This window comes from Nesoenas mayeri, assembly GCF_963082525.1.
Source record: "Nesoenas mayeri genome assembly, chromosome: 4".
Taxonomy (NCBI): domain Eukaryota; kingdom Metazoa; phylum Chordata; class Aves; order Columbiformes; family Columbidae; genus Nesoenas; species Nesoenas mayeri.
The window spans coordinates 67941685-67967356 of record NC_137540.1 but is presented as its reverse complement, the minus strand read 5'-3'; the positions used below and the strand labels follow the sequence as shown (position 1 = coordinate 67967356).

The following is a 25672-nucleotide window of genomic DNA, read 5'->3' as shown; positions in this document are numbered from 1 at the left end:
CGCCGCTGCTTTCTGAAAGGATCCCGAGCTACAGAAACCCCATCCCCGCGGCGGGGGAGCCTCTTCTGGATCGTCCGTGACCCCCCCGGGCGCTCCCGAACCCGCCCGACCCCCGAGCGCTGCCCGGGCCGGGAGAACTGACTCCCCGCTCTCACCCCCCTCGCGCGCGTCCCACCGGCCAATGGGAGAGCCGCTTAGTCGCCGAGCGCTCGCCCTCCAATGGGTGGCGCCGTTATTGGCCTGCGGGCTCGGGAAGCCGCACCCTGTCAGGGTGGCTGTGGGGAGGAGGGAGCGGCGGGAGGCGGGGCTGGGGCCGGCGGCGGAGGCGGCTTCGTCAGGGCAGCGTCTGCAGCGGCCCCTTCTTTCCCGCTCCGTCTTGCCGCCCTTTCTTATCTGTCCTCGGGTGAGCGTCGCGGCGGGGGGCGCACGGGGGGCGCCGCTGGTAACGGCCCGTGGCGAGGCGGGGGCGTGCAGCCGTTAACGGTTCTCGGCGGGGCGCGGGCGGTGAGGGGGAGGCGGGCGCTGCGGAGGGGCGCAGACGCTGCGGGGAGGGGAGGAGGGGGGAGGCGAGGCTGGGGCGCAGACGCTGGAATCAGCTTGTTTAGCCCGGGGCGGCGGGGAGGAGAGAAGAGGAGGGGGCGGTTGTCTCTGCCTTGGAAACAGGCGGCGGGTGAGTGGGGGGGTGTGTGGAAAAAAACCAAAACAACACCACAAAAAGCAAACCGGCTGCTCGGAGGGTGCCTGCGGTGAGGGGCTGTTGCGGGGAGGGAGGGTTGCGGGTCTCGGGGGGTAGGGTGAGGTGGGATGGGGCGGTGCGGGGTCGATGCGGGCTGAGGGGGCAGGCTCCTGGCAGCTCTGTCTCGGAAAGGCGGGTCCCCCTGCCCGCCGCCAGCCAGGTGGGATGGGGATGCTGCTGCTGTTGCCGCCGCAGGAAGCGGCTGCTCAGCGTATAAATCTCCATTGCACCCAAGCGATGCGTCTGCTGCCTCTTCCCCCACCGCCTCGCCGCTTCACCTGCCCCTTCTTCTAGACTTGGAGGTGACCTGCTGATTACGCTTGGCGAAATGCGGGCATTAGAGTGTCCAGATAATCGTCCGCAGAGGACGCAGGAGCGAAGTGGAGATGTGATGCGTTTGTGCGGTGTTATTGATTGGCCGGGTACCAGCAGCGGCAGTTGTTTTGTTTCCTCTGCTGCAAGGGGTATCTGTAGTAGCATTTCTGGTGTCTGCTTTTGATACAAAATGTCACATGTCTCCCTGCACATAATTACTACGCAGTCTGCATGCAGCTTTTAAGGTTGATTCTCAAGCTACGTTTGCTTTAGGTAAAACTAGCAATTAGGGAGGGGGAAAATCCAGTCAAGCTGGAAAAATATCCATGGCTGTACTGAGATAGGGGACTAGGAATAGCACTGGGTTTAAATCTTTCATGAGATACTGCTGCAGCGCAGTGGTGTGAGCTTGTTGCTGTTTTTCAGGTATTCTCTGCTTTTTTGTAAAGTTGCTATAGATCATAACATTATCATATACCAAAAGTATTCTGTTTTCTTGCTTGGTGACTTAGGTCTTTATATGAAGCTTTACAAAACACCTATAGCTTCAGTTTAGGAATTCTCAGACCACAGCAACTGCTAGATAATTTCTGTATTCTTTTATTCTTTGCTGAAAGCTACAGGTATCTCCATGCATGCAGACTATTTACGGCTCTGAGATTCTCGTAACGTGACTGAATGTGATAATAGAATACTCAGCACTTCTTAACTGCCGCAAATGCCTTCTTTTTTTTTTTTTAATAAAGAATTTACTTTTAAAATAAATACAAACTATTTATGAAATAGGCTTCCATTTTTCTCTATTAAATTAATCAATAGAACAGTTCTGTGCCTTAATAAGGAAATAATCTTTTTAGAGCTGTTGTGTAATTGAGGAAAAACGTGACTATTGATGGGCTCCTTAATTCTGAAGCAGGTGGCTTTGGTGTTTATGTTCAGTAAGCAGATTTGATGTGAACATGTAAAAATAAGTCTTAAGTGAACATAATGTTCTGTGTAGTTTGCCTCAATTATGAAATTTAAACTTCGTGGTTTCCAGGAAGAGACAATTGCAAATTACATCTTTGCTGTAGCAAGATAATAATATGTGCATTACTATGTTTGCATGTTTAAGTATCTTGTAGTTTTACTGGAGTTCTTTTCTCTGTAGAAGTTCTGCACTGAGGAGAGTGCTTTTTAGCTAAAAACTGTTGTGTTGCCCAAATATTTTCTTTTTATGGTTGACTCTTACAAAATGATGTAAGAAATCTGAACATTTGTGCTTCATCTGAAACAATCATTTTTCTAGTGTGTTGTGCCAGTGAATTCATTAGAGTATGGTTCACTAATGCTGTAGAGTGGAGAAGGTCACCTACTGAATCAGTATTTTTCTGTGACAGTTCTTTTTAGCTGTCTCCAACAGAAAATGACTCAACTCTGTTCTCATTCTTTGCAATTCATCATCAATATTAAATGCATTTTGCATAGACAGAATGGAATAGTTTGAGATTATGTGGCCAAACCCATTTGACTGCTGTGAGACTTTGACAGGCATGAGGATAAAGCTACTTCCGCCCCATTCAACTCTTAGTTTTTGAAGGGCAGCTTCACAGCGTGAAGTGCTTTTAACAAATCTCCTCACCCAACACTCTGTGACTTGCTATAGGAGGAAAAAACTGACTTTTAAAGTAGCCGGTTTTGTTAATAAATAGAATAAAATTCTACAACAGGAGGTTTCAAACTAGGAGAAGGATGGTTAGCATGTTGGTTGCTAGTAAGCACACAACTTCTGTGTGACAAGTGCTTTCTAACTCTGGGGAGGCTGGACAGTAAATCTTGTACCCACTGCTTTTCCGAGTTGTAGAAATAGTTTTCTTAATTATTTAAGAACTGTAGCAGCGGTGAATAGTGAGTAATTTGTAAATCTCAAACTGCTGATATGCAAATGAGCCAGTCCTGCTTTGAGGAAAAAATCTGCAGTAACAAAACTTGCCCACTACTTCTGTGATGGAGAGCGTATCATAGAGGTGCTGCTTCTGTTGTGTAGTGAGGACACCTGAAGCATGAGGACGTGAAGTAAAAAATAATGCTAAATTAGAATTTACTCTTGGGCCATGCTGTATGGCAGAACCTTAAATAACAATCTCTGAAACAGCACCGTATTAGTAATTCATACTATAACTAAATTTTCTGAGACACTTTCAGAGTGGTAGACACTTTATATTTTAAAAGTGATTGTGAGCAGTTATAATGTAAGTTTAAATTGCTGATTCTGTTCTGCAGGTAATTTAACATCTGCTGAGGGACCTGTCTAAAACTCTTCTTTTAAATTATAGATATCCTATATTAACAGATTCAAAGGCAGGTGTTTTTTTAAAATAGTAGAAGTTCCTATATTACCTGAGTTTTGCAATTTTCATTCGTGTAATTTAATCAGCCTTCTCAGGGGAGAACATTACCTGGTCTCGCCACTTATTCATAATTTTTCTTCAAAAAATACTCCTTTTTGGTAGGGCTGAAAACAGTAGCTGTACAAACCTGTTGGTAAAGAAAAGTCTAAAGTGTGAATCCTGTAAACCAGTTTATTTCCCGAGGAAAGCTTCTTGTCATTAGAGGTAGTAATGCTTAAAAAGTACTTACTGTACAGATAATTTCATCTATGATGATTTCTACTTTAAAACTACCTTTTTATATAATTTTAAAGTACTATGTATATTATTATAGGGTTCTGTAGTAATTTAATGGAATGTTCAACATAACTTTATAACATCTGTTATCATCTCAGTAAGCATTTGTTGATTATTGAGAATAATCTTGATAATCTTTAATCAAATTGAAGCAAATAAATGATCTCCTTCCTTGCCAGTCAGATGATAGGTTCTATTGTGGTTTTGTTCAGAAACTGTAGTGGTTAGTAGTTGCAAAAGTTGTAAGTGCGGAGACTTCAGGAAACACTGGTTTTAGGACTACAGCTTTTTCAAATCAGCTGTAAACTGAGGGCTCCAGTTTAACTTTCTAACTGATGGTCCTGAATAAAGTTTAACTATTACTGCTGCTTTGGGGAATTTTAAAGTCTAATTGTTCTTGATTTCAGGGCAAATTAAGTTTTAGTATAGAGATGGATTTGAGTAACTACTACCAGTCAAGCTGGCTGACTTGCATATGTTTGCTCGCTTTGCTGGATTGACTCTTTGACGGTTAAGAAGAAACTGAAAATATTGTCCTTCAAGGCGTAGCCAAACAGGATTAACAACTTCTTCAGCACCTTCTGAACTTCCTCCTTTTGACCTTCTTAGATTGCATTTTGAGAAATTATCTCTGCCTGCTCTGTTAAATGCTGCAATATCAACAGTTGTGTTAGTAAGCAGGACATCAGGAAAGTTTTTCATCTACAGAGTAATTATTAATCAGCATACATGAAAGCGCATTTCAATTCAGTTTTAAAACTGGGATATTAAGAGCTACTCTTTAAAACTGAGATTTGGAGTTTCTGTGTTCTTCCAACTAATGAAATATTCCTTTGTGTTTTTAATTGACCAATGTATTGCGTTTCATCTTTTAAAATTATTGATTTTTACACGATAGGTTATGTATGGTTTTTAGTTCTTGACTCATGTAATCTGAAAAGATAGGGTGTAAAATATTTCAGACTTTTTAGATTTTCTTCCATATACCTAATTCTAATTGAATTGCTGAGAAGGATCATGGGAACAGTGAGCAGTAAATGCAGTCAATCAGTAACAGTTTATGGTATCTTTGATAGTTTCACATTAAATGTGTAGATAAATATTAAACTGTGGTACCTTTATGCACTGAAGATTAGAGGAAAATCAAATTACTATACCTGAGATTATCTTGGTTTTTGGTTGGAGTCAGTAAACATCTAAAAGCAGTTTTGGACTAAAGACTGTAAATTGACTTGCAGGTATAGAAACTTAGTTTATTTAGGGTTTGTTTTTGTATGTATAAATTTCCAGTTTTTCTTGTGATGATTTTGTCTCTGTCTTGGTTTAGATCTTGAACCTTGAGAGGTCTGCTATAGTATTTCAGCATTATTATAGCTAGTGCTGGATTAAGCCAGCAAGTATCTGGGAAAACCTCAGCCCATGAAGATTTTTTTGTGTAGTTGTGTGCTGTTTTTGTTGTATACTACTGCGCATAAAGTTACTATTCCTGCATTATGACTGTGGAGACCGAAGGTAAGGGCATACTTTGTGTTTAGTCTTCTTTTAACAGATGAAACAATTTCTTTAGGCATTGTTGCTATAAAATATTGCTGAAAATCTATAAGGTATGTATGCATGTGATACATCCATTCCATCTAAAATCTGGCAGAAGCAGCCATTGCTGCTGTTGTGCATTAACTGAGTGTACTTGGTTTTTTTTCCTCCAGAAAAAATCTCACCTAACAAAGCTTTGCATAGTAATCTTGAATTGACACAGCTTAAAGCATTCCAAAGTTAAAGGGACTTATTTTATTTTTCTCTTCAACTTCTGAGTATATTAGCTGTCTTCAGCTAAATTTAACAGGAAAATGGTGACTTCAGACATGCAAAGTTTCTGCCAGTAATGCAATAATCTGATGGCAAGACTTGTCCCCACACTGAGAGGGGCATGGCTGCTGATTTGTTGTGAGGAGCAGAAGCTGTTTCGCTGTTACCCCCTTGCCTGCCAGTCAGTATTTGGGTGGCTCCCAACCATTTGTGGATTTTGCCGCTTGCATGGCCAGCCTGGGTGGACTAGTGGCTGGGTGAAGGGAGGAGCAGGGATGGACCCACACAGATGTAGGGGGGAACATGTGGGATGGGATAAAAAAGGGTCAATAGGGAAGCATAGGATGCCTCAGCGGATAGGAAATCATATTTTGTTAGTTCTGTCATCTTTCTCTAGGTGCTTTCAGTTACTGAAAGTTTTAAGTGTTGCTTCATTTTTAAATGTCACTTCAAGTTTCCATATGATTTGAATAGCAGATTCAGTGTAGAGCACGAGATTCTCTTTTGATTCCAAAGTAAAAAAAGTTGTGTGGTTTTTTTGTGGTGGTGGCATGGGTTTTTTGGTTTTTTTTTCCTTCCCCCTTTCCCTCTTGGACTTAAACTACAATTTTTTAGATGGTAAGTTTTCAAAGATATTCTGGTAATTTCAGTTATAACTGATAACTTGGAAGTATTTCAGAACAATTTTAAATCTTTGTGAGTGAAATAAGGATGAAAATGTCAGGCAAGTGGTGTTTATTTTTGTGAATTGTTTTTCATAAGGTGTTGGTGATCAGACATATAGCATAAAAATTTGATTGTGTAGAACATTTGTGGTAAACTATTAAATTATTTTGGAACCTATTAATAGGCAGGAAAAATAAATTAATAATCTCTAGATGTTTGCTTAGATCTCAACTATGCATGCAAAATTAATGTTTTTTGTGTTTGCTTATATAGGGATTTCGGTAAAAAGTTAGTAAATTCTTTAAAGCTTTCCCAAAACAAGTGAACCATACGTGGTTTTGATGGAGAGGGAGATAAAAAATATATATGCTTAATCTCAGGGAAAGATAGTATGTCTTTTATGGGTCAGGGAAAGGTGGTGGGCGTCTGTGCCTCGGATTCAGAGAGGATGATCTGTTCTCTTTAACTGCTGCAAGTTATACTGAACGTCTGCCTCGATGTTTTTCCTGCTTTACTTCAGTCTGCTTTAGATTGTGCTAATCTTGATGCTGCTGAGTTGTGTGGATCATTTTACACTGACCTGCTTGCCTCTCTCCTGGAAAGAGAGGATGTTTGTGATTGCAGCATCAAGTCAGGATTTTGACAGGTGGGATGTTCACTTCTGCATCTGCCATAGCCTTTATTGTTGATCTAGGACAATTTCTTTGACTTGGTTCCAGCCTGTTAATGGAGATGTTGGTTTAAGGACAAAGATACTCCAGCTAAAAGGCCTATACTCTTGCTTTGCAGTTGTGGAATGATAGTCCTTCCAGTATCCTCCAGTTTTCCCTCACTGCAGCAACTTGGGGAGGAGCCAGGAGCCAAGAACACAGTGAACGGTTTGCTGCACAAATTGGAGGGAGGTAGTCTCTCAAGCTGTCCTCGGGCCTGCATGGCCACCAGAAAATAAAGAGCATTTTGGCAGCTGATCAAGAAAAGCCAGAAATGGTGAACAGAAGTCTGGGAAGCCTGGTTAAAACCTGAATGTCAGCCAGAAAAGCTGGATTTAGGCAGTCTTGCAAATTATGAGGGCAGCCTTATTAATTGAGCATTCTGGCTGGCGGAAAAGTTGCCTGAAGCTTAGAGTATTAATGGGTCAATTTTTATCACTAAAGTGGGGAGACACCCCTCCATGCCTTAAGCAAAGCTCACAATGTCAAAAATAAACCTTTGTAGCTGCATTTGCCACTTCAGCTGCATGTTCAATGGGTTTGGGATCCAGTCTAATGTGAGGGGGCTAAAATATTGAAATAGTTGGTCTCCCAAAATGACTGAGATTACTATTTTTCTTGCTCTTTTTTCTTCAGTCAATAACATAACTATGATATTTATTGATGCTGGAGTAGTGTCTGTTATGCTAATTATTTTAAACATTGATTAAAACAACCTCAAAATACAAAGAATGCTGAAGATTGCATAATGAAAAGAGATTTGAGTAGTTAGTTACTTGGGCTATCCTGGGTTTGTTTTTCATAATGTCACCTTATTAAAGAGATTAAGCATATTTCTGCGTTCCCTGGTTTTCAGGTCAGTAAGTCATTACTGTGTTCACATATGTTGTTGAAATATGTTCGTTTTATAACTGTATTTTCATAAATTCGTTACACTACCAAGTCAAATGGGGGCACATTTTTGCACATTTTCAGCAGTGTAGTTACTGGAGTTACATAATTAAGAATGAGGCAGATATTGAATGCCTCTTTTTTTCTTTGCAGACCTTTAATCAGAACTAGACCCCTTCTGAAATAATACTCCATTTGTTATCAGTTATTGGCTTGAAGACCTGTTGTGATGTCAAATATTTAATGGTAAAAGCAAAAGGTGAAGTCGTTCAGTGTGAAGTTTTGTATTTGCTCCTTCTTGTACTACAGTATTTGCTGGTTTAATTTAATCCTTAATTAGATGTGTTAATCAGTGAATAGGATAAATTCGACTCATTTGACTGAAACTTAAATGTAAATTTATTCTTTCAGGGGTTTGATCTGAGAGAGTAATCTGGTAATTTTCCCCTCCCTCCTCTCTGTTGCTATAGTAATCCTAAATTTGAACCTTGTTTCTGTGGACTTCTTTTCAAATAAGTTTTGTCATAGCTGTGCAGTGTGTTTTCAAACCAAAATATTGATAAGACAGGTTTTATTGTTGCCTTTTTTAATTTTTTTTTTTTTGGTGTAACATCTGAGGTAAAGCTGAAATCTAGTAGCCTTAACTTGCCTTCTCTTTTTCTAGCTCTGGGGAGACTTTTTGGCATTAATCTTTTTATTCGTCTTTTAGGCATATGTTGTCCAGGGGGAAAATCAAACAAAGAAAGGCCCAACTGAAGCAAAAAAAGACCCAAACCTCTCTCTGAGCGTCATAAAAAGCTGTTGATAATTGTAATCATAGAAGTGAACATTCAAATTGCAAAGGCCATAACTTAGCATCCAAATGTTCTTGCAATTCCAGTTTTAAAGCAATGTTCAGGGCTTATTTGATGAGGTGCTTTCAGCTGCTTCTGGTGTGGCTGACCTTCTGATACAGCAATAAATGCAGATAATTCTGGCAACTGTATAAAATATTTGTGCTCTTACCAAACTTTGATTATTTATTTCCATATGCAAAAAAGTGGAGGTGCAAGATCTAAGCAAGTTAACAGCAAATTGAAGAGGAACATCAGAAGTAAGCAGGAAACCTGAAAAAGACTGAAAACCTGTCTTGTCGGGAAGCAAGGGGACAATGAAATAAGACTAAAAATAATTCAGATACAGGTGAAAGATTACATGAAAAGTTTGCCTTAATTTTCAGTGATGACAGTTTTGAATACACACAGACTGGCAAGTAGGTCTTAGTGCAGCAAACTTATAAAAATTATTTTCATGAAGATAAAGTGGAACTTCCAGGGTGCTGATCAATGAGACTGTGTAATATTTACTCTGGAATTTTGAAGTAGGTCATCCATGTAATTAGAGGCTCAGATTTGTTGTTAAATGTCAAGGCAGAAGGGTACTGGATGAATGGCAAACAGCAAAAGTAGTCACTATGTTTAGAGGAAGAGGTGGTTCAGGATAGTTATTACATCATTAGTGCGACCTTAATAATCAGGGATTTGTTTAGAAAGAGAAGCTATTCTATATGGAGGTGAGAGGAAAATTGAGTATGAAGGGATGCAGCTCTTAAGAGGAAGACTTTGTCAGAGAAATCTAATGTCTCTTTCTATAAGGTAGCTGAATTCTTGGACAGGATACATGGTTAGAGCTGATATTTTTTTGATTAAGAAGTCATATAATCTGCAATATGATTCCGTGTAAGAAGTAGTGATGTTTCTGTGAAAACTGATACAAAATGATGGCAGTGTGGATAGAAGTGGATGACCAGAAGATGTTGTATTGGAAGTGTGTTAGTAGTAGAGTTTGTCAAGGATCTGTTTCAAGATTTAGTATTTTCGTTAAAAACACTGATAAATTCCTACTTCTTATGCCAATCTCATGTTTTCTCATCAGATGCCAAGTATCATCAATACAAAAGAAGATCTTGCACAGAACAAAGTTGAGACCTTAGGACATGACCAGTGGAAAAAGGAGTCATACATGGCCAGTAGGAAAAGGAGTCATATCTAATAGCATTAAAAAATGACCATATGTATATATAAAAACCATTGAATGATGACTAATCTGTCAAAGTTAGCAACCGTGAAAAGGATCAGGATAGCAAGTATATAGTTGTTGCCCTACTAATATTTTCCTTTAAATAAGTAAAGTGGTATTGACTTTTTCTGGTACTGGTGAAAGCTTATCTGGAATACTGTGTCTGATTCCTGTCACCTGCCACAAAGTAAAAGGGGCATTTCGAGTGCAAGAGGGACAGGGACTGATGCCTGGAATGACTAAGGGAATGGAGAGAGGGAGACCTCAGAGAGTGTGTCCTGTTTGATCTGGGAAAACAAACATGAAAGAGGTTGCTCTTCATGAAAATGTGAGTAACAAAACACAGGTGGGTCAAAAGAGCTTTTTGAGCTTGAGGTATGAGAACAAATGGGTGTAAACTATCCAAGAATAAACCTAGTCTGGAAATTAGAAAAGATGGTTCCTAAGCAACGGAGGCATAGAAGTCTGCAACAGCCTTCCCTTAGGAGTAGTGGAATAAAACAGTCTTGAAGATGGAGCTGGTTAGCTTATATAAGGGCGTGCGGGGGGATATAACATGTACCCGCAGTACCATGGGATGTGAAATCCTTGATCCAGAATAGCCGTTTGTTCCCATAATTCCTGTTGTGTTAGTCAAATATGATACAGTTACTTGACCAGAGACAAGTAGATGCATAGGTGGTCTGTTTCTGGGCAGATAGACCAGCTGCCTTCTGAGGTATGTAAGTGCTTATATCAAGGGATAATAAATGTTAGACAAGTAGGATGTTTTAAATACTGTTTTATGTAATATGCTACATTGCATCTTATGTAGCTGTATATATATTATAAGAAATCCAAAATCAACACAATAATTCAAAAGATTGAATAATGAGCCCTGTATTGTTTTCTTCACATGCTGTCCTTTGTGATTTAGCTGCCCACAACACGTGCACAGCTACGTCATTGTTTTCATATTTCTCTGAAAACTCTCCTTTGAGCTGTTTAAAGAAATGGTGCAAGCTGAATGGTTGACCTGGTAAAAACTCTGTATAGCATAATGCTAGGCACTGCCCTGCTGCTGCTGTATATTACCCTCTGTCCATCTAATAAGCTTGGAATGTAGGTTTTTGAGGGAGTATCATGCATGTGTTTGCACTAATGAGAGATGCTCCCGTACCTCTGCATAGTAGAAGATACGTTGTTTTAAAGGAGACTTGGCAAAGAAAAGGGTTCTACTGCTTTCTCCCTGACAAAAAGACACTTGGCGAATTGGGGAATTAATGTTACCTGAGGTTACAATATTTTTCTAATGTATTCAATTGTTATGACATGTTGAATCATGCTTTAATTCCTGCTGAGGTATTTCAGACCCAGGAGGAAACTTGTAAACGCTCATTTGTGCAATTGTTTCCTCTATGTCAGTAGTGCATGTTACTGGATATGGTTTTTATACAAACAGAGACAGACTCAAAAATACATTGTCTGCTTTGTATTCTTCTATTCTCTAACTCTGCCTAACTTATTCTAACTGCTCATCTAGAAAACTTCATTTCTGGAAGGAAGTTCAAGCATGGAAATTAGTTTGGTTAGGACAGGATAGAAATGTAATGATGTTTGAAAGGTTCCTTTCTGACCACTTAATGTGTATTATTGACTTCCCTTCAGCCATTAGTTGAATTTCCTGTTGATTTTATGTACAAATAATTGTCGAAGTAGTGCCTAGCTCTGTGTGCTTTGAATAGCATGTGTTTTCTTTATTCACAAGGTTAACAGTACTGTTTTCAGAACTAACGTAAAAGACTGAGAACTAGATCTTATTCCCTTGAATTGATGTATTCACACATAGTGATTAATATCAATGGTAAATACATAGGCATAACATCAGTGACTTAAATGGTACCGTGCACATGTTTATGTGTTGATGTTAGCTAAGTTACATCCCAAAGTGGAATTTTGTGGAAAAGTGCTTGACAGTTATAATTGCAAAAGCTCATAAAGAATAGAGAATACTTCAGAGCTTGTGAAATTGTTCACTATTATATGAATCTTGACTAAATTGTATTTAATCTGCTTTTATGTAGACATGCTATCTTGCCACTAACTGTTAAATACGTGTGAACTAGAGACAGTCTCGTGTACTAAAATGAAAAAAAAGAATCCAAGTTAAGGTCTCAAACTGTTTGGCAATGGTCTCCAAAAAGTGGATGACTTAGCAGATGTCATCTTCAAGCTCTTGCAATGAGGAGAATATATTTAGGAATACTGGTATTTTGAAAGAATGTATGGGCAGTAAAAAAAAAAGTAAATGTCGATTATCTTGACTTTTTGTTCTTAAAGTCTGTCTTTCAACTAAACTGTATAGAGTTTGTCATGGTAACGGAAAAAGTGTCAGATTAAAGTAAATAATGTTATTGTCTTGGAGTAATAGAAATAATTGCTGAAAAGCCAAGTGTTTTTATTTTTTATAATTTGCCTTATGGCTATGACACTGGAAGATTATCAGTTTCCCCCTTCTGGTGAACCAGGTAATTTATTCGTTGACTGAAAATATTCTATTAAACATTGGAGAGAAGAAAAAGCTTTCTGGCTTTGTATGTGTTTTTAGATATATTATTTTTAATTGATTTATCTGTCAAAATTGAAGCTGAGTATTGCTCAGTTCTTTTAAACTGATATAAATTTAAATTGATATAAAAGACTTATTGTGTGATCTGTGCCTCTTAAATTGCATGCTGGTAGTATGAAATCTAAACTGTCTTATAAAGTGAGGATTCATGTTGACATGCAGTTGATGTTTGGAGGATAAATCAGAAAAATCTTACAACCACCCTCTGCTTCCCACAAGAAAAGAGTGTGTACATCCTTTCCAAGACTTCTTGGGTTAGATTAGTTTCCCTTGAAGAATGTTAAGGCCTCGTTGATGGAGACAGTGGCATCTGCACAGAGCAAATTTGCAGCAAGGAGATACAGTACAATAATTGGATAGTGGGCTGTCTACATTTTGTTATCATTCATTTCTTCCTGTATTATTAGAGATCTAGAAAACTGAAACAAATTTGAGGTAACAGTCTGGTATAAGTTGCTTGAGACCGAAGAAACGCAAGGAGCTTCAGGGTAACGTAGAGGAAGATCAGGGATAAAGTTGACAAGTCTTGTAAATAAGAGTAATTTAAGCTAGTGAAATATATTGCTATTGTGTGTCGTTGAACATCTTCATTAAACCATTTTTTTAGTTACGTTCATAGAGGTTAATAAGATTGAAGGGGGGAAAAAAGTCTTATTTCAAGTATTTCCTGTTCCATTGTTAGCTGATAGATCTCTGAAATTAATAGGAAAGAAAATAGTGGGTTGGTATGAGGCAGAAGTGGAAGTTGAAGATCATTTAGTTTAGAGAAGACAGGTGAGAAAAATAAGTGGAAGTAAAATAGAAAAATTGATACTGTAAGGTCAGAAACAGTTTTAGAAATCTGGATTACATTACACAGATTATTTCACTAGGATTCTTTTTACACATAATATGTTTAAAACGGTGTTTACAAAGTTACATTCTGCATTAGCCCATGGGACTTATTATTTAATATTGTTATGGTCAAGAGTTTAGCACAGTGGAAAGAAAGATTAAACATTCTATATCAGTTATACAAGGAATGTTGAAATGGATATGATTTTTTATGGTGTAAAGCGTAAATCAATAAATCACTGCAAACGAGTGTGTGCATTTTATTGTTCTGAAAGCTGCACACTCTCCATGGTTAATCCAGATATTTGAAAAGTTAAACCACTAGTTTGACAGAGTTTGGCAATTTTTCCCTTTTGACGAAGTTTTGGTGTTTGCTTGTAAATCCCTAAATGTTTTTTACTGTGGCAGCTACAGAAACTCTTTGAATACAAAAGGGAGTGCTGCATAATCTCTTCCTTATGAAATCAGGGCAGTCGACTAAAGCTTCAGGCTTAATATTTGAGTATTAGAATTCCTAGACTTTTATTAAAAAAAAAAAATAGAGCCTGCAACTACAAATTTCTCGCTCAAAGGGAGCTGAAGCTGAATGGCCTATATAAACTGTATATATCTTTTGTGGGGATTTCTGGGAGAGACCCGATAGAATATATTGGTGTCTGGATATGCATAGAAAGGTAATGTTTTTATGTTAGTGACATAGTAAGTATCACATGGCCCTATAGGATTTCTGTTGGATTTCATAAGCTTAATTGGATGCTTCATTACTGAACAACTCCAACAATGTGGAAATTGCCTGTGGCCTAATATGCTTTTAAGTATGTGGACATGTTAGATCCTATTGAAGTCCCTTAAGGGCAGGATGTTCTATTGAAAAGATCTGATTGCAGGTTTGGATTTGGGGGCTTGTTTACAAATTACCTAACCATGCTGGTTATCCAGCTCACGGCATGACCACACTAACAGTTGTGTAGGCTCAGCAGTATAGCAGGCACAATGTGGGAATAACTGTTCAGGGAGAGTTTGAATGTGAAACTGTGCTCCTGAGAAAGCCTGATATACTTACAAAACATGGAAAGAAAAACTTAGAGTAGGTGTTTCGATACTTAAAATAATACTGTTATAAAAACAAATACTACAATTCAGCTCAAATTCAAGTGATGATTGTTTTCACTTCACACAGTTGTTTTGCCCATCTCCTTGGAGAGCTGCTTACCAACTTCTAAGGTTTTGTTGAGATCAGTTGGACTTTGCATGGTCAAACTGCTGGCATGTATCCGACAGCATGCTGTTTGGGAAAACACTGTAAAAGCTGAGTTAGAATTCTGGCTTTGAATACTGTGTGCATGTCATTGTATTTTGCAATTTCTGATGTCAGTAGCCTTTCAATGAACTTGAAAGAACTGTACATACATATTTCAGCAATAAAATAGTGACAGTAGGGTTTCTAGAAAGAGTTCATTTTGCAACTTGAGTGAGGAGTGAAAGTACTTTGTCAGTGCTATGTGGATTATCCAGGATCCTGTCTGACTCCAACTGATTCAATGTAACTGTGTATCCTTGATGTTCATTATCTTAAATTTCTATTTTTGCGATTATAAACCAAATGTTGACTAGGTGTGATTTTTAGAATACTGTGGGGAAAGGTCTCTGGTCACTACAAGTGACCGGTAGATGCACTGTGTTTTTGTAAGTTTTCTAGTTATTGGTAGTGGTAATGTTGGAAGATGGAGGGTATTTTGTCCACGGATAGAAGAGGGATTGCTTGAGTAAAAATCTATAATCGAGACAAGTCAGGGAAGTTGTTTTTATACAACCAGTAAGACAGATGTGTAGAAACACTGGGTGTTTTCCTACTAATCTTCAAATGTTTGTTAACTAAAATAATCCCTGTGTAAAGATGTTAGTCTTTATGGATGGATAGTGTTCAGTTTAATCTGAAAGTATGTGGTTGTGTAGAACAGGAGCCTTTCATGTTTTACTTTGGGACTTGAATTCACTAAGTGCAGAATGGCCAGAAGCATGATTTCAGTTTTGTTAATTTGGTTTTAATAATGGTTTAGTTTAGTTTCGTAACCATACAAAGCTGTTGGGACCTTTGGATACTTCTGCTGTTTAAGGCAGGTGTGCTCCTTTGTCTTTACCTAATGGTTGGAACCAAACCTTGCAAGAGGACTTGTGTGTTTGGGATTGGTTCTTTCAAAGCAGGATGTGTGGAAAAGCAGGAGGGAGAGCTGATGTCTGTACCCCTTGGGTCCCAGTCTGGATGGCTGGAACCAGACCCATGATTTAAATGCAGTTGGCTCAGCCTCTTCAATGAAGGCAGCCTTTGGGAACGGGCCTGCTTTGTAACAGCAGAGCAAAGCACAGCTTGTTCTGTCAGTTAACTAGTGGTGGTGTGTGAGGCCCTACAGACATTCTAGTAATTGAGCAAGTATCAGACTTAGGTTAGTCCTTGTCCTCCTGCAATGCAGATAGAATCTGCCATGGTTTGTTCATGTCCTTCTGTATTTGTGCATTCCCCTTTATTCTGTTGAATCTTCCGTTGACTAATGTAAAAGTCTGGAGGCTAGAATGGTCCTAGTTAAGAAATAGGGCTACTATAAAGTCTGAAAGTGGCCATGATTCCTGAAATATTGAAGTCTGGGCTGCTGTAGGCAACTGCATTTGTGATTCTGAAAGTAACTTCACTAAAATGGCTATTAAACACTGTATTCACATGATTTACAGTGACTGGAGAAACTGGACTACTGTATTTCTCCCTAAATGTAATTCTGAAACCCCACAGGGCAAAGTAAGTAACATCTTTTTGCTGCAGTCAGGTGGAAACAATGAGAATCTCAACTGGAAAATAAGTCCTGTGTTTGCATGATGTTAATTTATGCAGCCATATTCAGTTGTGCAATACTTGCCTGACAACGGAGACAACATGATGAGGAAGATGGTTTTCTCGTGGTGTTTCATCTGTTGCAGTGTGGGCGTGCTTGACCCTTGAAGTTTACCCAGAAGTAGGAAACATGACTGCATAATTTGAGGTGGGGAGCACATTCACACTTGCCTGGGAAAAAAGAAAAGCAGAAACGAGTTGCTCCTAAAATAGAGTTTGTGGGGGTTTCTTGACACACTATTTCCTAAGACAGAACAAACAACAATCTGATACAAGAAAAAAAGTTTCAGTAAGAATTTTATCCAAAGTTTATATGTCTTTAATCTGTAGATTAAAGTTGCCAATAACATTCTGAGAGATGGAAGAGAGAATGCTCTTGAATTTGGGAACTGTGTGATGGGATGAACTTTTTTTACTGTCACTTCTAAGACTTACGTAAAGATGGTGTTAACACCCTTTATACGGAGTATGTATTTTTAAATGCTGTTCAGAAATTTTCGGTGTAGGGGGCATGAAGGATGGTGTAAACCACTTTGTCTTCCTAAAATTTTTCCATCTACCTGAAGGACTTAAAAATGCTCGATTAACCACCATGTAAAGCAGTTATTGAAATTTCAATAAGCCTGGGTGTTAGCTGTCCCATTTGGAAATAGGATGATATATCTATATGTGAGTCTGACATTTCAAAGCTGTTTTCATGTGCAATATAAAATATCACATGGAAAGTTTACATGAAAATTAATACTTAGGCTTGCATTCTCCAAAGATATTTGTTTCCTCCTGCATACAGGTGTTTCAAATTCTGTCCAGTTCTACTGTGTCAAGAGGCTCAATTGGTCTCATAATTTATCATAATTTATCTGGATTTCCATCCTTCCCTCCATCCTACATCAAAACTGGCAAGTGATGTAAAAGAAGTAGTGCAGGAATAGTGCAGGAATTTTTCTTCTGGGGCATTTGCTGTAGGATCTCTGAAGTTATAGGCATATTAGTCATGAATTCATCAAGGAACAGTAAGTTCACCCTGTGGCTCTGTTGCCAGGTGATGGCACAGTGTTACTTAGCCTCCTTATATTTCTTTTTATGATTTAATAATCTTTTGGAGCAGCTACACCAATTCCTTATAACTTTCTTAACATTTCCTGAAAAGCATAAAGAAATTAACCTATTTCTTGAATTCTATTATTGGAGTTTATTACATAATTATACCAGAGCATACTTAAGATTTATGTCATTGCTTAACAAATCCATCAACAGAAATGGGATATTGTATTAAAAAAAGACACTTTTAGTGTACCTCTGGTTTGAATAAAAAATGCATAATGGAATATAAGCTCTTAAAAAAAAAGGGGGGGGGTATATTCTCTGAAAACTAATTATCACTGTTGATGGATAGCAAGTTAGATTTTTTTTTCCAAGGCCATCCACCTCAGAGCAGGAGCTAACAACATGAGAAGGGTTAATGAATGTCTTAGCATAAGAAAAACAGATATAATTTAGTACAATCTAATATTAGTGACACTGTTCCTTACTGCAAGGAACAGACAAATACTTTATTTCAACCTGGAGAGCAAAAATGATAGGCTTATGCACTTTTAGTTTGTCCTTGCTTCAATAAGAATGTTTTATCTCCAAATCAGGATGTGTAAGAGCTGTTATTAAGGTTTAATAATTTCTGGTGAATGAAGAAGTTGGACTAGAGTATTTAGATTTTGCACTCCTTTCTTCAGAACTCTTAGCAATCCCTAAGTTCTGTTTACACAGACAGAATAAACTTGTCAAGCAGAATGTAATAATACCTGTGCTTGACTTAGAATGTCAGTTTCTTAGTAGACTTCTTTGATTAAAAAAAAATAAGTCTAGTCTCCACATTTAGATGTCTTGTGGTTAAAAACCCTGCAGATCATTTTCTTGCTTCACTCTTGAAACATTCCAGCTTCAGCATCTTAATGAACAGTAATAGTAAATAGAAAATTTTTCTTGAGGTATGGTCTTGTCTATCGTAGGGGTGAGACTGAGAAGCAGTGCTTTGGTGTCTTTGTTCATACATGTCCGTAGACAATGTGGAGGGATTGTGCGCATCCCACCTTCACTGCTACTGCTCTGTGGGGTCCATATACTCAGGCTGTAGAGTTGTCTTTTACAGTGTGTCATAATTTCTGTGGCTGACTTGAATCCTTGGAACACAGTGCATTTAAATTTCCTCTAACATTGTCAGTGCAATTATGTTTAAAACTAAAATGACCTGATCTTTGTGGTATCTAATTAGTTTAAGGGTTTATCCCAGGAAGTCTTCTGTTCCATAGGGCAGTACCCAAATGAGTAAGTCAACAGATTCTTCATCCTAAGATGAGAGATATTTTCAGAGTTTAACTTGAAATAACTTAAAAACAAAACAAAACAACAACTACCAAACCCATAAAATAGCTCTCCTGCTTGCATATAGTGAAATCCTAGCTGTAACAAATCTAGGGCAGTGTTTTCGGGATCTGTATAACTGAGGGGAGAAGTCTCCAACTACTTTTCTCTCCCCCATAAATAAAGACACAAAATGTCAGCCAGCTCTTCTGGAAGAAGTTATTTCTGCAGAATAGTTCCAAGGGTTAAATGACATCGTTCTGTTTGTTGCCAACACATTTCAGAAATCTCATCCCTTGCTATTCAGTCTCCATAAAAATAACTGGATCCTGGCCAAAATGGGGCCACTTTGCCTATGCACTGCTGCATTTCAGTTGATCCTTTATGCGTCATAACACTAATACTTTAGATGTGAATACCTAAAGTTACTGAAAATTCTTGCATTTTTAAAGTATCGATGTTCCTGTTTAAAAATGAGTTTTATTTTCTTCTCTCATTTGTAGGAGCTTTTGTTGTGGTCAGCACTTTTTGAAAGCATAGCTCCTGAGTGGCTTCAACAGTAGTGAATGGTAAAGATAATTTAAATTTTAAATGTAAGTTTTTAGGGTTTTTTTTTTTAACATGTGTGATAGCATTGGATATGTGAGTGGGGTCTTTTTTGCCTTTTTTTTTTTCCCCAGGCACTGATCTGGTATGTAGCCTTTTTGAAAATGCTAACAAGCATTTTAATAAAGTTAGATTTTAATGTCTAATTTCAGATTGTCCACTGCCCTTTATATTAAAAAAAAAAAAAAAAAAAGGTAGCACTGACTAGGTAGTGCTATCAGAAAATATTAATTATAAAACCTTACAGGAAAAGTGAAACCGTGCTATTGTGGTCATATTGCATAGTGGAAGGGCCTTGTTCATTTCGCGTAGTTTACTGAATCTTGATGTCAAAAGAAGATCTTGAGAGAAGAAGAAAATTTCGCTTTCTTCTTCCCTTTGCACCCAGAGCATGTGTGTGACTTTCCTTTAGACACCCTGGAATTTGTACTGTGTCCTGCATTCAAGTGAGCTCTGGAGCCTTCCGCCTGCCGGTAAAGCTGCTTGTGAACCGCACAGTTCTCACACAGCGCCGCAGCCTCCGCACGGCTGTGGGAAGAGCCTGTGCCGGGCACTCTTCTCCTGACCCTCTGTGTTGAAAGCAATCCCAAATTTAAGATGGACAGTAGTAAAACCTTGTCCTTGATCTTGGGTCTTGCCCTGGGTCTCATTTCTGTCAAAAACTACTGGTGTAGTCACTGTACATCTCCTTGAACTTGCTGTTCTGTGAAGCAGCATTAGACTCTTCTTGGGTAAGTTGCTGCCTCTGTAAGCAGATGGCTTTCCTTGCAGGGGACTGCGAGGAGTATTCTGCTAAGCAATTTGGGGACTTTCATGACTTAAAGCATACTGTTTCCTAGGAAAATCTGATTTCATATACATGTATGTGAAAATTATGGAAGTTTTTTACCTGATTTATTACATTGGCAAATTAAACATCTAATTTTGCTTTGGTCAACTTTAACTTTCTTTGAGAAACTGTTATGTGTATTTGTGTGTTCCACAAATTTGGTATTGGAATTAAAAGTGTAGCAGCTTTTGTAATTTCAGCTTGTGGCCAGTTTTCATTTTTGGGTCAGACATGGTGATCAGTTTGTCTCAAGCTTTCTAAATACTCATTGGATAAAGCTGGGGCCCTGCCCTTGGAAAGCTAGTGCTCTGATTTGACCTGTGTTCAAAAATCTGAGGGCACTGGCTTATTGGCATGTTTGGCATGAGGCTTGGGAAGTGCATGTGGGTTCACAGAAAACTAAAAATAAGCAGTATTTGGGTTAAACCTCTTTCTTTGTATGTACTTATGACCCTGATGGCAAAAATAACTGTACATTTGTTATCTGGTACTGGTACCATCCGTGAATGTTAGTGGTGGAAAATATTTGAATCTTAGACTACCTTAACCTCAGATACCTTCTGCACAACCAGAAGATGAAAATGAAATGTGACTCATTCTTGTGTAGTACTGACTGGTGTGTGTAGCCGATTCTTTGTGGCATCAGTAATGAAATTTAATGTAGCAATAAAGCAGGCTGGAAAAAATCCTTGTCACTGATGTTTTCTGTTCTGTTTTGTCAGTAAGGCACAGAGAGACCAGCTCTCCAATGCAACCCTTTTTATTCTACAGGTTGTTGAATGTCACTAAAAAAACCCGAAATAAATAAAAACAACAACCAAAAAACCCCAAACAAACCAACCAAACAAAAAAAACCGAACCACAAAAATAACAACACGAACTTAAGCAATTCTGTTTCAAGTGCACTAGACTACTGAATGCATCAAGGAAGCTTGTGAGACAAGCTGAGGTATTTGGGGACATGTAGTTTTTTTTGTCACTGAAATTTGTCAGGTAGTGAATGATTCATGTAGGAGATTTGCACTTAATGCTGCAGAAGAACATTTAAAAATAGTAAGAGATACCCCACCTGATCAGAGGGAAAATTTGTCCTGATGGCAAGTCTGATCAGTTTGACCTGAGTGTAGGAGAAGGATTAAGAGGATTTTTGGTACTGTCTCTGAGTACTTGTGCCTTCTATGTGACATTCAGTCTCCAGCTGTCACCAACCTACCAGCAGAGGAAGGTGCTATTTAAAAAAAAAAAGGCACTAGAAAGTGCTAGAATACTAGAAGTGCTTTGGAAGCTGCAAATAACATGAGCATATTGTGCATGTGGGAATTTATTTTTCCCAAAGCCTAAGAAGGAAGGGCAGATTCATAGATTTCAGAAGCAGATGGGACTAATCTCAGTGCAGACTCTGTAGAACGTATTCTGGAAGTTGGATTAAAACTTGTGATTTATAAGGATTTTCACAGCAGAGTTATTGACTCAATATTGTGTATATATAGTTATGAAACTGCCATCTCTATTCAAGGGCTAATGTCTCTGATACTCACTCCCAAGTGTTAAATCTGTCCATACTTTTGTTAGCAGGACTGAGAGACCCTGTCACCTCTGTGACCAGTTAACCTTTCTGGGTAACCAAATAGGTCAAGCTACTAATCCCTACAAGTTTGTCTTCTACCCTCTAGATCATCATTGGAGCCCTGATATTTCATGTCTTTTTTTGACATGTATATATTAGAACCAGAAATAATATCGCAGTGGTGGTGGTGTTGTGTTTTTTTTGTTTGGGGTTTTTGTGTTTGTTTTCAAAGTTAGGGAAGATAATTTTGCTGCTTAATGGTCTTTATTTTATATTATGCTTATAGAAGACCACTTCACCACCGCATAATTTTTGCAATTCCTCCATAGTGATCTGTGATGGCTCCTGAATTCAGTTCTAATCTTGCCTTCCCAGCACTGAGTAATTCTGGCTTAATTTTTGTCTCCAGTTGTATTCCTTTGCATTAGCTGTGTTAAATTGCGTTTTGTGATATTACACTATTAATTACATCATTCTCTGTGGTTTTTACTTGAAGCTTCTTCAAATTGGAATTCAGGGTTCTGAAATAAAATTGCAGACAAATCAACTTCTGCGGTATTTGGCAGGTTTTTACTTGGCAGCGTAATTATGAAGACTCATTTGAGGGGCTCTTTAAGTCCAGGTTCAATGTGCAGCAAATTCGTTTTCAGTCTCATTGCTGGAGCAACTTCATAAAATAAATTAATCTCGAAGTCATGATACTGCTCTGAACCGTGGCATTGAAGGCCATGTTTTTCACTGAAGTGTATGGAGTTATTTTGGGGGCTAATAGACACCAAAGTAGTGAAAAGTAGCTCCCTGCCATTACCACCCGATACCACTGGTGCTCCTCTGCTAAGGCACAGGGGAAAAATGTATGATAGTTTGCAGAATTCATACTTTCACAGTGTGCCTGGAGAAATGCAAAAGACATTGGTGAAATTCCTGTTTTCTTATTTGCTTGGAAATTTTCTGATAGATTTGTGGAGCTCTTAGGGTTTCAGAATAAAAGCTTAAGGTGTGTATGGTTTAAGATACTTAGGCAGAGAGTTTCTTTGTGTTACATATACAGTGTGACTGTTGGCTTTGGTAAATCTATTAATGGGTATTTACGTTATTCTACCACCTCACATAGTTACCCCTGTGCTTTACCAAAAGTACTTGTTGAAGTTTTGTTTCTTAAGATACATACTTCGCAACCTCTTTGTTTGTGTGTGGAGTTGGTTTTTGGGGGGTTGTTTTTTTTGGAGAAAGGCCTATGGCAACTGCTGTTTTGACAGTTCTGTTATACAGATTCTTGCCCTTCATAAGTAGTTATGATTTCATGTCTAGCTTGAAGCAAGTTTCTAGCTTTATTTTTTGTTCCTGACCATTTAAAGACATTTAAAAAATGTAAGTGTTGGAAATAATGTAAGAAATGTTGATGACATTCAGTATACCAGTAATACTGTGTCTTAAAAGCTGATTAAAATGCTCATTGTTTCGTATGGTCTGGGGCCTCGATTTTGCCCAAATGAGTTTTTACCAGTTCTGTAATGCAACCTTGTGATGACTCACAGCCCACTGGCCTAGGCTTCTGATTTTGGTGTTTTGGAGGAGGTGAAAATAGGAAATAATTGCTGACAAATCAGGTGCATTTCAAGGAAGTTTTGTGACTTGGCCTAGTTGGTTTTTGGTTGGTTGGTTTTTCTTATTCTTCTCTAGCATGGTTTGTTTCTTGAACTGCTGCCCTAGATACTAAGGCATGATATTGCAGATACAGAATGCAATACTTTTAGTCCAACAAACTTTTCGTTTAATTTCTCTAAATTTTTGGAGTCCTGTATTTAGCTTGCAGCATCTCTGTTAATAAATAAGATGATGGTGCCTGCATTCAGTACAAGCTAAATAGCTGTTCTTGTTTGTGAAATAGTCTCTTCCTGTTTGAAAACAAAGAGCAAAGGAAATTTTGAAGATGCGTGAGCTAGGAACATTTGCTGAAAAATAATCTAATTGTTCGTGATGTTAAGTATGTTGTCCAGTAAGTAGTGCAGTCATCATTTACCTTCTTTGTTCTTAGACTTCCTAAGATAGCTCCAGTTTTTCCTTTTAAAAGTTCAGTAGGAAACATTTGAAATGACAAGACCAAATCCAGTGTCATTGGTGCCAAAATGTTCTTACTGCAAATGACGGAAACTGTAGTGTAAATCATAAATAATTTCCCTATTACAAGGTTATATTGCTTTTTAAAGGGCAAGTTTGGCAAAGGTTATTCTAAAATAAAGGAAAATTGGAAAAAATACAGAAAGTACCAGAATATTGAGTGAAGTGATAGCAGTGCAAATTTATAAGCAGTTGTGTTTCTTTTCAGATACCAAGTGATAATGTAACTATTTTCTACAGGTGGGTGTTCTGCTTCCTTGTCATCTCCCCACCAACTCAGTTTTCAGGTGAACTCTGTTCACGATGCCTCCCTCTCACCTCACAACTGCCCAGAGCAGGAATTGCAGCTCTGCAGATTAGCAGTCCCTCTGACACTCTTTTGTGGCTCGTAAAATACTGTCTTCTCTCTATTCTTTCCCTGTCCTTTTTTTGTTTGCATTCTAACTAGAGCTCCCTTCCCTGCCTTTACCATCACATTGTCTGATTTGTCCCTTACACAAACCTTTTACTCCTTGAAGACACCTGATTGCACAACAGTAAAGAAAACAAGTTGTTTTATTTTATTTTGTTTGACTACACCCTTGTCCCTTCCGCAGTAACTTCCTGTCAAACCTGTTTTCACCTCTGCTAGACTTAGTGACAGTTCTGGTGTGAAAGGAGAGAACTTGTTGAAAGAGCTGTCAGAATAAAACGGATACAAAGCACATTACTATATCATAGTCAGAATAGGTTTCAGAAGCTATACGTTCTGGAAATGGATGCCCTCAGTCTTTGTTGCTAGTGACTGGGATTGTATCAACAGTGGAGAAGTCTGCTGCTCATTTGACATATTTGACACAAAGTCCTATAAAGATGTTCTGCTTGTATGTTAGAGAGTGTAAGCTACCAGGAACAAGGCAGGTTTTTTTGTTTTGTGTTTCTTCTTCTCTGAAATTACTTGATTTTGTAAGTTTTTTACCAGATAAATCTCCTGAACTTAAACAACTACAACAACAAAACCTGTAGTTTGGGTTGGTTTGTTTGTTTTGTGTGTTTTTTGTTTGGTTTTGCAGCTGCTGCCTTTTGGTTGGCTGTGTATTTTGAATTTTTTAGAAGTCTTTTACGTTCTCTTGTGTTATTGTCACAACTTTCTTCCTGCTTCTCAGAGTATATTGTTATTCTGAATTGACCTCAGTAGATTTAAAGCTGAATTGGGGTGAAGAGGTGTGCTCAGTCCTTTGGTGGCAGTGAGGCTTTAGATCAAATCCCATTGACTGCAACCTTAGTCAAAACAATTTCCTCTGAGTGTGGAGGAGCAAAAAATATCCCATTGCAAGTTATTACAAAACAAAACCAGTGTTTTAGGTGACAGCAAAAATTCATTTCCTCCAAGAAATGTAGTTAGCTGGTCCCTGCTAGTGTATATGTTGTGAGACATCTTAAGTCTTCTCAAGGTTCACGTGATATTTATGATGATGATTCAGGTGAGAGACTGAACCTATAAACTAACAGATCTGTCCCAAATTCCTGGTATTGATTTTAGTTTAATATTAAAGTTTTAACTATGTTTAATAACTACAGTGAGATCCCAGCTCAAATCCAATGTTGTTGGGTTTTTAAAAATTATTTGATATAATTTTTTAGATTTAAGGTTTTTTTTACTGTGCCTGTAAGTTACTGTAGATTCTTATTGGGTATTATTCACTGTCTTACCTGTTTTAATTTAACTATATTTGCATTATCTAACTCTACATATTGAGTACTGAGGAATATAAGCTCTTTAGAAATGGACATTCTTCTTTTTTTCTGTATTCCTGTTCTAAAACTTTTGTTTTGTTTAAACTGAACTCTATAACACCACTTCCTCTTAGGTGAATCCTGTGATGAAAGTTGCTTGCGTTAGCAAAGGATGGGAAAGAAGAATTTTGAAAGATAAAAGTAACCCAAAGTATTAATACAAATGTTTTAGAAGGTTTTTTTAAACAGTGCCCTGTAAATGTGCTATGAACCCCATGAAGCTGGTTTCATGACCAAAAAT

General features: G+C 38.2%; 1 protein-coding gene across 3 annotated transcripts in view; it reads left to right on the top strand.

Moving 5' to 3' along the window:
* The first annotated feature begins 277 nt into the window (after positions 1-277).
* The window catches only part of ADD1 (adducin 1), a 62575-nt gene continuing 37180 nt past the window's right edge, over positions 278-25672 (top strand). For all 3 annotated transcript variants that reach the window (XM_080343170.1, XM_080343169.1, XM_080343171.1), the window contains exon 1: positions 278-403. The gene's annotated coding sequence lies outside the window, so the exon portion shown is untranslated. The remainder of the gene's footprint in view (positions 404-25672) is intronic.